This window comes from Octodon degus, unplaced genomic scaffold, assembly GCF_000260255.1.
Source record: "Octodon degus isolate 3935 unplaced genomic scaffold, OctDeg1.0 scaffold00055, whole genome shotgun sequence".
NCBI lineage: Eukaryota > Metazoa > Chordata > Mammalia > Rodentia > Octodontidae > Octodon > Octodon degus.
This window is the reverse complement of record NW_004524631.1, coordinates 1,414,473-1,425,416: the sequence shown is the minus strand read 5'-3', so window position 1 is coordinate 1,425,416 and position 10,944 is coordinate 1,414,473. Positions and strand designations below refer to the sequence as shown.

General features: G+C 38.8%; 1 pseudogene; it reads left to right on the top strand.

Moving 5' to 3' along the window:
• Positions 1–1,134: 1,134 nt before the first annotated feature.
• Positions 1,135–2,390, top strand: LOC101579444 (annotated as a pseudogene).
• The last annotated feature ends 8,554 nt before the right edge of the window (positions 2,391–10,944 follow it).

Here is a 10,944-nt window from a genome sequence, read left to right as displayed (position 1 = left end):
AGTTCTTCTGATAGCCAGCTTCTCAATAGAAATGTTATAAGCCAGGTACTTATGGATGAAAATGTGTCAACTAAGGGTACTGTATCCAGAAAACCTAAATTTTAGAAATGAAGGAAGAATAAAGATTTTCCAAGGCAAACAAGAGCTGAGAGACTACAACTCAAACAAATCTGTCTACATAAAATGTTAAAGAATATACAAATTGGAAGTAACATAAATGAATATAAGAAAACATAGACAAGTATAAAACCTACTGGGAAGACTGATTATACAAACAAATTCAGAATGCTGTAATATATAAGTGTGGTATTTAAGTCACATATATTTCATATAAAGCCTAAATAGGCAAAATAATTAAAATGATAACTGTATTACTATGTAAAGTGATAGGCATTATAGAAAAACAAAATGAAATATCAAAAGTTCAAATGATGGAGAGGAATGGAATATAACAAGGGAACTGTATAATTTTTCTTGCCTTTTTTTCATTTATTTGTTTGCATAGTATTTTATTCTTATGGTCATGTTCGGTTGCTATCATTTCAAAATAGCTTGTTATAATGAAAAGATGTTTTTGTAAGCATCATGGTATCTCAAAGTGAAAATCTGAAAGGGGAAAACCAAAATTAATGACAAATAAAGCACACCAGTGGACTAATTCACCAAACAATCAAGGGAGAGTGTAAGAGGATTAAAAAGAGAGTATAACTTAATTAGAAATTAAGTTATTGGGCCAGGGAGATGGCTCAGTAGAATAAGTGCTTCCCTGGCAAGCGCAAGGGTCTGAGTTCAATCCTCAGTTCCACCACAAAAAAAAAGAAAAGAAAAGAAATCAAATTACTTTATTGGTTCAGTAGGACCATATCTATCGACATAGCAACTGAGCATCAATGGAGAACAGGATTTTATCTGGTAGCCAGTAGCAGTTGGATTGGTGATCTTCCTGGCTTCCTCAAGCTGCCTACAACAAAGCTAGCAAGCAGTTAAAGAGTAAAAGGGAAGTTGCTCCTGAACCACCTGCAAAGAACCAAAAGGTCTGTGAGACTTGGAGTGTGCTGTTGTCTCCCAAGAGCAGCAGCAGCTGCCGCAGGAAGCAGCGAGGAGAACATGTTCCCGAATGGGAAAGCGAGGTATTTCATGCATGAGGTTTGTAAGGAAGGAGATAACTGTCGCTACTCCCATGACCTTTCTGCCAGTCCCTATGGTGTCGTGTGCAAGTATTTCCAGCGAGGGTGCTCTGTGTATGGAGACGGCTGCAGATATGAGCACAGCAAGCCATTGAAACAGGAAGAAGCAGCTGCTGCTGATACAACCGCAGAACCATCCCTTGCCGCTGCCTCAAGTCTCTCCTCCATCTCTGGGCCACTTGTGGAGATGAATTTGGGAGAGGCCGAGTCCACAAATGGGAACCTCCCTGTGGTGGGCGCAGGGTCCGAGGACTGGGTGAATGCCATGGAGTTTGTGTCGGGGCAGCCCTACTGTGGCCACACTGCTCCTGCGTGTGCAGAGGACCCATGGAGGGCCCAGGCCCAAGGCTGAGTCCAAGAAGGAGCCAGCTGCAATGGAGACCAGGAAGCAGCTGTGCCCCTATGCAGCCATGGGCGAGTGCCACTACGGGGAAAACTGTGTGTACCTGCATGGCGACACCTGCGACATGTGCGGGCTGAAGGTCCTGCTCCCTGTGGATACAGCCCAGAGGTCTTAGCACATAGAATCTTACATCAAGGCCCACGAGAAGGACATGAAGCTGTCCTTTGCTGTGCAGTGCAGCAAAGACATGGTGTGTGGCATCTGCATGGAGGTGGCGTATGACAAAGCCAGTCCCAGTGAGCGCTGCTTTGGCATCCTCTCCAACTGCAGCCATACCTACTGTCTCAGGTATACTTGCAAATAGAGGAGTGCTAAGCAATTTGAGAACAAGATCATAAAGTCCTGCCCTGAATGCCAGATCACATCTAACTTTGTCATTCCAAGTGAGTATTGGGTGGAGGAGAAAGAAGAGAAGCAGAAACTCATTCAGAAATGCAAGGAGGCAATAAGCAACAAGGTATGCAGGTATTTTGATGAAGGCCTTGGGAGCTGCCCTTTTGGAGGGAACTGTTTTTACAAGCATGCATACCCTGATGGCTGTAGCGAGGAGCCACGGAGACAGAAAGTGGGAACATCAAGCAGATACCAGGCCCAAGGGAGGAACCACTTCTGGGAGCTCCTTGAGAAAAGAGAACAGCAGCCCCTTTGACAACGATGAAGAGGAGGTGGTCACCTTTGAGCTGGGCGAGATGTTGCTTATGCTTTTGGCTGCAGGTGGGGATGACGAGCGGACTGACTCTGAGGATGAGTAGGACTTGTATCACGATGAGCTGGAGGACTTTTATGACTTGGACCTATAGCGACTTTGCATGGTGAGGGAACTGCCTGCTGAGCCTCAGATAGTAGCTGTCCCCTGTGCTGCATTGCAGTATGTTGCTCTCCTAGGCAGGCCTCAACTCCAGGTGCTGTTGTGACCACTTACCAGGGCCTGTTTTCTACCTCACTTCCCCAAAAGTGTATCGTTTTCTCTGTTTCAAAAAGTTACAAAGCTATGGCCGTGACTCATCCACATGGCTGACACTGACAAAGGATCTGCAAATTGCGGTACAGGGTTACAGGATAAATCCTGAGGGTACTAGACTGACCTTATTAGATACAAGAGTTACATTTCTTGTTATACAGGTCTTGCTTTACCTTGGTCTTAAGTATCCAGCAGAAAAGTATAAAAACAAGGTATATAAAGTAAAGCCATATTAATATGCTGAGCTGTGAAAGGCTCAAGTGAATAACTTTTGTGGATAACCTACCACTATTGTGGATTGCTGGACTGTGTTGGATTGTTTTGCTGAATTTATGCCCCTATAATATTTAGATGCCAATAGAATACCCATTTCTGACAGGACTAAACAAAAAAGGGGATACAAAGGAAGGACCATTTTGTATCTGTATACACAGAATATTAGGATAGATATACAGCTACTTTTGCTTAATTCAATGAGAAGAAAGATTTGTAGTAATAGTGTATGGACAGAATATTCTGTCTGCATCTTGTACTATGGATACCGCTAAGAAGATAACAATGTACAATATATTATTGAAACTGTCCTATTAATCAGTTTTGAAACTGTCTCATTGATATTTATTTCTCAATAAGATAAAAAAGTTACAAAAATAAATCTTCAAGTTAGTTTTTTTGGTAACATCTATTTAACTGACGGACAGTTAGCATAGGGTTGTTGAGTCACGTGTTTTTGGCCTGGTTGTGTTTATGGACATTCCAACTCATTTCAAGGCTCCCAGGTTCAAATGGAAAAACATCAGCTGTGCTTGGTGGTCCAAGAGTAGGGGTGATCGGTGAAGGGACCTGAGCTGGCAAGTAAGTGGCCTTCTGTTCTGGGTCTTGTGCTGTGGGGAGACCTGCACATCTGTGTTCATGTCTATTCCTTCCTTGTGACTCCACCCCATGCGGTTGTCCTGTGGTTTTGGTCTCTTGTTCATTGCACTCATGGATAATACTGGGGTAGCTAGAATCAGCTGTGAGTGTGAGCTTAGTGTGACAGGAGTTTGGAGAGACACACATGGCGTTGGTGGCTTCCATGAGTACAGGGTTGGCGGTGGACATCCAGAAGCCAAAGACAAGGTGTGTGAGCATAACCAGGCATGCTAAAAGCTTCCGTCCCTGCATAGATGCAGTTATTTCTTAGGGTTAGTTAACAGACTTTGTTTTGTGGTGTCAGTCCCTTGTTGCCCATAGATCTGATAGGACAAAGCAGTGAAAGGTAGTTAACGTAACCAGGCGAACTGTCTGGTTACCAGTCAGTTAGCCAGGGAGGTTAGTGACCCTGTTATGCCATCTACTGGTACCCACTGGTGCTTGGTTATACAGTGTTGTGTTTCTTTTGTGTTTTATGGTCTCACCTTTCTGGGCCAGGCACGTTTGGAACAAGCTTTGTCCTGGTTGAGGCTTCTGGTGTAGGAGCTGTTAGTTTCAGTCATGCTGCCTCGGCCCATCCTGTGCCACGCAGGCAGGCAGATGTGAGGGAAGGTGCACAATGTAGCGTTGTAGCTGGTTGGCAGCATAAATCACACTTCCTCTAAGTGGGAGGGGCTCACAGGGTAAGCTAAGGTAACTTCTTAGAAGAACGCCTCCCTGGGAAGTTTATCTTTATGTTTTGTCACTCTGATTCCTGAAAATGACTTGGGAGATGTTCCTGATTTGTCCATCTACTGCTCTGATTCTTTGGACCCCACCCATTCTTTCACTTTAAAGAAAAGAAAACAAGTTAATTGTTGGCAGAGGTCTCTGTATTTTACAGCTGCCCTTTCGTAAGAAGCACTTTTCTGAAATAAACAATTTTTAAAACTAGAAAAAAAGACCATATCTATCAATAATTACTTCGAATGTAAATGTGTAAATTCTCCAACTTGAAAACATAAACTAATTGAATGGATTTAAAAAATAAGATGCAATTATATGTTGAAGCAGGGCTTGTGAGATAGCTCAACAGACTAATGCACCACTTAGGCAAGTTTAGGCAGGTTCAGGGACTGCGGTTCAATCCCTGGTACAATGGTTCAATCCCTGGTACAACATGCTGCAGCATCCCTGCTGCAGGGTGGGCTCAGTTAGTCACAGAGTCTAGGTGTGGTGGTGCACACCTGTTATCCCGGTGTTGGGGAAACTAAAAGCAGGAGGATCACTATGAGTCCATGCTACATAATGAAGCCCTCTATCAATCAAATACATTTAAAAAAGTTGCAGCATCTTCCCTTCATCTCTAATGATATGTGTAGATAGAAGACAAAGGTAATGAATAAGATAACTGATGTAAGTGGAAGCCAAAAGAAATTAGGAGTAGGTATACTAATAACAGATGAAAGCCTTTACGTCAAAGACACTGAAAAGATATAAGGAAGTTTGTATTGACAATAGCTAAGGCAGTCCAGTGTCTGGCTTGAGGTGTGCTAGATGGGACTGTGAAGCTGGAGACAATTAGCCAAGATAAAGGATTCAATGATCCAAGAGGAAATAAAAATTCTAACTATGAATTCATACAGTATGGCAGCACCTATCTATAGAGAGCAAGTATTAATAGATGTAAAGGAGAAACAAACTTTAAAATATAGTTGAGATTTTAACATCTGTTGTTAATATGAGGAAGATCATTCAGATGGAAAATCAACAAAGAAAAGTTAAATTTCAAGGTAGGTCAAATTGACTATAAATCATTCTACCCAACAGCACATTGAACCTATACATTCATCACAGTCAGCTCAGATTCATTCCATGAGTACAAGAGGAAGTTTCATTGTATGTAAGTTAATACATGATACACCATATTAACAAAATAAAGGATAAAAAAACATATGGTCACCTTAACTGGAAATTCTATAAATTTGTCTCGCTTTATGATAAATATTGTGAATGCATAGGAATATGAGAAATATAATAACCTAATCAAGGTCATTAAAATAAGACAATAATTAACATTAGAGAATGAAGGAAAGCTAAAAACTTTCCAAATCTGTAACAGAGCAAGAATGCTCACTTTCAGTGCTTTCTCGTAATGTGGTGCTGGAAGTCCCATCCAGAGCACTTAGATAAGAGAAAGAAATAAACCACACCCTAACTGCAGAAGAAATTTAATTATTATTTTACTGATGAAACAATCTAATGGATGCAACATCTATAAAACTTTACTAGTAAATGAATTCTGCAATTTGAGAATATAAGACTGATGAAAAAAATTGATAACATTTCCATATGCTCACAACTAATTGTTTGAAATAGAAATCAGGAAAGCAGTTCTATTCAGAATAGCTGCAAAAATGAATACATTTAACCAAAGGGCGAAATACTTATCTAATATCAGTTATAAAACATTAATGAAAGAAAGTGAAGAGGACACAAAGAGGAGGAAATACTACTCACCTTTATGGATGGGAATTATCAATATTTGAAGTATTTTTATTTTTAAAACTGTAAACTACCATCTAAGACTGTTTTAGCTTTAGACCATAAGCTTCGGTTTGTTACACTTCCAGTTTCATTTCATTTCAGAAAATGTTGAGTTTCCTTTTTGAACACTATTTGTTCAAAAGTGTGTTAACTATGCTTATTTGTATAATTTCTAATATTTAATGTTGATTTCTAGCTTTATTTTGTTGTGATATGAGAATATATGATTGCACTATTTTTTGGATTTGTTACAACTTATTTTGTGGCCTAATCTTGGTCTATTTTAGAGAAAATTCCCACATTCTCATGAAAGTAAAGTGTGTTTTGCAGTTATTAGATAGAATGTTTTATAAATGTTTGTTTAGACCATTTGATATAGACTACAGATTAACTTTTTTTATTTGACGTTTATTTTTATTTGTTTTTTTTATTTGAGTAAACTATCCATTGATTGAAGTGTGATGTTGAAGTCCCTCTTATCATTATTATCCTACTGGTACCTCGTTTTCCTTTAGATCTAATAGTATTATAGAATTAGTGACTTCTGAGTAAGGTACATACAATTTACATTTCATGCCGTTTTGTTGAACTGATAATTCGATCATTGCACAGTGCCCTTTATTTTTTCTACCGTTTTTGTCTTAAATTCTATTTTTAAATTTTTTTTCTTTTTGTTGTTAATACAGGGTCTCTTACGTAGGTCAGACTCATAGTGATCCTCCTGTCTCAGCCTCTCCAGTGCTGGGATTACAGGTGTGCACCACCACGCCTTGTTCCGGGGCTGGCATGACAATGTGGTACCGGGGATTGAACTCAGGTCCTTGTACTTGCCAGGCAGGCACTTAGACCACTGAGTTATCCTCCCAGCCCCTTAAATTCTATTTTGTAGGATAAAAGTATAGTTGTTCCTATTTTCCACAGAGGTACATCTTGTGGCAGCTTGATGTTGAATTTTGGTTGTTATCCATTCATTTTTTCTTTTTTATTTTAAGAGGAGGAAAATGTATTGTGGTATAAGAATGGGGAATGGGGACTAGGCATAGCTCCGGAGAGATAGAAAAGGCCCCAAGTGGGTTGTCCTAGTTTGTCTTTTAATAGGATAATTACATATATATATATATATATATATATATATATATTGCTTATATATTACATATATATTGAACTTTTTAATAATCATTACTTTAAATTTTTTTTGTATTTTATGCATTTCATCCCTATCAATTTCTTTAATGTCTATTGCTAGAGTTATTATGTTACTTTAATCTTCATATTTCTTGTGCTCCTATATTGATATTTGAGTGTTTGGTGGGTCAGATATCTCTAACACTTCCTAGGAAGAGACTTTCTCCTAAAGACGTCTTTCAGTGTTGATTTTTTGTAAAATTCTGGGTTTACTTCTACTTGGGAAGTGCAGTGTGGTCTCTGTATGGTTTCTTTAGAATAGGGACAGGACAGCAGTGGAAACGGTGTGGTTCAGTGGCAACAGTGCCTGGTATTACTTCATTTCAGACCCTGGGGTTGCAATGCAGCTGGTAGCAGGCAAAGTTCTCGTTGGCCCCATCTGTCCAAACTTCCCTGCGGAGCTGGGTAGTAGCTGGATGCAGTGCTTTTCTCTTCTTCCCCCTCCTTCATCAGCAGAGCATAGAAAGAGGTGAGGCAACAGCTGGAGCCATGGAATTACCCAAGCCCCTTTCAGTTCACCTCAGTAGGTAGAAATGGGGCCTGGGTGGCAGCAGAAACAGTGCAGTCCCCTCTCCCATCTCAAGAACAAATAGCTGGACACGTCAGTTGCGGAGCACACATAAAAACTGCGTGCATGTCAACCATCAGTCTTGGCATTGGTGTAAGCCAACACTCAGCTGCTGTGTCTTGGGCTCAGGCAGACTCACTGATCTCATGACTGTGAAGAATGTGGTACTCTCTTACTCTCCATGTCAAAGCACATGTGCCCTGATATACAGAGCCAATAGCAGACTTAGGGTACAATTATTCTTTTGGCAATTTTGGTCTCAAAAAACCAGTGCCCACAAAATTAATACAGTGGAGCATCTGTAACATCCCAGAGATGGGAATGTGGAAGAGATTTTGACCCTTAGGAAAGTCCCAAATCAGAAAATACATTCCTTTTCAAGACGGTTCCTGACTCTAGTACCATGGGTGTTCTGTGGTAGACAATGTGTGATCCTTCTCCAGAGCTGTGGAGGTTGCTGTGAAGGTTTGATCAGAACTATCTGAACTATGCTAAAAGCATGGGAGAATTGTAAAACTCTGCGGTAGTAAGATTACCACTGCCACAGACAGCCCATCGCTCTGCCGTACAGTCTGATGCCATCTCTGGCAGTATTTTATTTCTTTTCTCATGATGCTGACCATCTGATCTGATGAGCTCATATTCTTCCTCATGCTGACTTTCAGTGTTCTTTCGAAAGCACTCAACTCAGAATACAACTGTGCACTTGTCTCTCTGGTTCTCTCCTGAAGGAGGTGCACAAGGACATCTACGCTCAGCCTTCTTGGATCTCTGGGATTGTGCATCTCTAACCAACCCCCACATGGCACCAATGATTTCACTGTCATTTTTCTCATACCGTTGTTTCAGTTAGGCATAGTGGCTTCTTTTTATGATCTTTTAAAATTGAATGTACATTGATTACTAACAGTTTATACAGATGCAAATGTATACTTTTGGACAAGCGGGAAACAAAAGAATAAAAATATGTCTTCTTGCTCACCTTTTTTTGTAGTTTTAAAGGTAAGTTGATTTTGTTTTTCTTAAGTAACATGATATTTGATTAATTTACTTTTTAGGGTAGGTGGTTGAAACAAAAAATAGGTGTTATAAACATGTTTTTGCTTTAAATGTTAGTATTCAGAGTTTTTAATGGTGTGGCTAAATCTTTGTGAGCATTTATGCTTTCTTTTCCTAGCTGTTCTGTTGATTTAAGGACTTTAAATTCTGTTTAGGAATATATTATACTTTATAGATAATCACTCTCTGACTTACTGGGCATGTTATCAAAGCAACACTACCTCTTCTATGTATGGGTTTTGGAGTTCACAAATCCTTTCATACTTCTCACAGCCACAGAGGCTTTGCTTTACAGATTTCTAAGTGGGAAATCAGACTCTATGAGGGTAATTACTCTGTTCAAGGTTGTGTTGCTTGTAATTTTCAAGATGAGATTTGGTGCCACTGTTAGAACTTGTTTGTACAAAGGGCAAGTTAAAAAATCAGATGCCTACATCATTCTAGGAGTGAATGCAAGTAGGCAAAACCAACGGACTCTAGGCATTGGAGAGTGACACAAAGTAGATAAAGCATCTTGTTTGAAGGGAGCAGTAGTATTTCAGTGTAAATTCATGTTGTCCTGAGTAAATTGTGGTATGAATTTTTGAGACTTTGATTTTTTTAAGAGAAGCTCAGAATCCAAATATTATATGGTGTGCCTGTGTTTGAAATTTTGGGGGCCAGGGGATACCTCAGCTGCTTACAGGTCAGCCTGGCAGACACAAGATTCTGAGTTTGATCCCTAGTACAAAGAAAAAGGCAACATTTGGGGAAAAAAAACCCGTGTACTAACCAGGAAATCTGAGGAATGATGCTACCAACGATTTACATTTTGTTGTGTATTGTTTATTTTAGGTAATATGTATGGGGAATCTGACTATTCATATAGCTAGTGTGAAATAACAGATATCTAGAACTCATTCTCCATTTTATGGGCCATTTTTGGACTAAGATAATGTTTAGTTACAGCTTTCTTCTCTCAGATGCCTTAAATTACTATATTATTTCATTTTGCTACCCACTTACATTAGATTCTGACCAGGTCCTCCAACCTTTATTAAAAATAATAATGTACAATATCCCTCTCCCCTTTCACTGCAAGACATTTTGTGATCAACTATTTTGTAAACAGGAGTTTACAAAACTGGAATACTGCATAATGAAGATGGTACTTTAAAATGCATGTTACCATTCCAGGGAGATGGCTCAGTGGAATAAGCACTTTTCTGGCAGGTGCAAGGGCCTGAGTTCAGTCCCCGGTTCCACAAAAAAAAAAACCAAAAACAAAAACAAAACAAAAAAAAAAAAAGCATGTTACCTATGTAAACGGATGTCCCTTTAAGCAAATGTCAAAGAATTATATGTGAATATGGATATACACACATAAATAAGCAAAAATATATTCCCAACATATATTTTATGGTTCCATATAACTCACTTTCATAAGATAAATGATACTTTTAAAAATAAATGGTTTCCAATGTAGTATTACCATTTTACTTATAATTGGAATAATGGTACCTTTACTATTGAACATATAATCACTATTTTATGAACCTGTTTATTTTTTAATTATACTTAAAAAATTATATGATACCACAAAGGACTTCCATACAAAAATTGTATCAAAATGTATTTATCCACTCTTGGAAAATATGGAGATATAAAATATAGTGGAGATTGAAATTGAAATTGTGTATATTTAACTCTTGCATAGTTGTATGTGTAGAGATTTTATGTGTTTATGAGTGTGCGTGTGTGCATGTGTATGTGTGGAAGGAGAGAGGGAGAAAGAAAGAGAGAAAGAAGAAGGAGAGATAAGGGCAGTGGAGCAGAAGGGAGAAGAGGGAGAGAGATTGGTTTTACATATTCTGATGATTTGTACTATGTTCAATAATGAAAACATGATGTAAACAATATTATGTGTTTCCTTTGTTTTTCTGTCACAGAGATAAAGGTTAATTTGACACAGTCTTAGCATCTAGTAATGTAGTTGTACTTGTCTTTTGTCCTGAATTTTGAACTCTGTTTTATAAATATACCTGTGTAATACATACCTTTTTATCACTTATGCATACCAGACAGACATAGCAATCTTTACTCCTCATAGTTTTTGATTAATTTCATTGAGTTTTATTTTCCAGTACTCCAAAAATTTGTATGC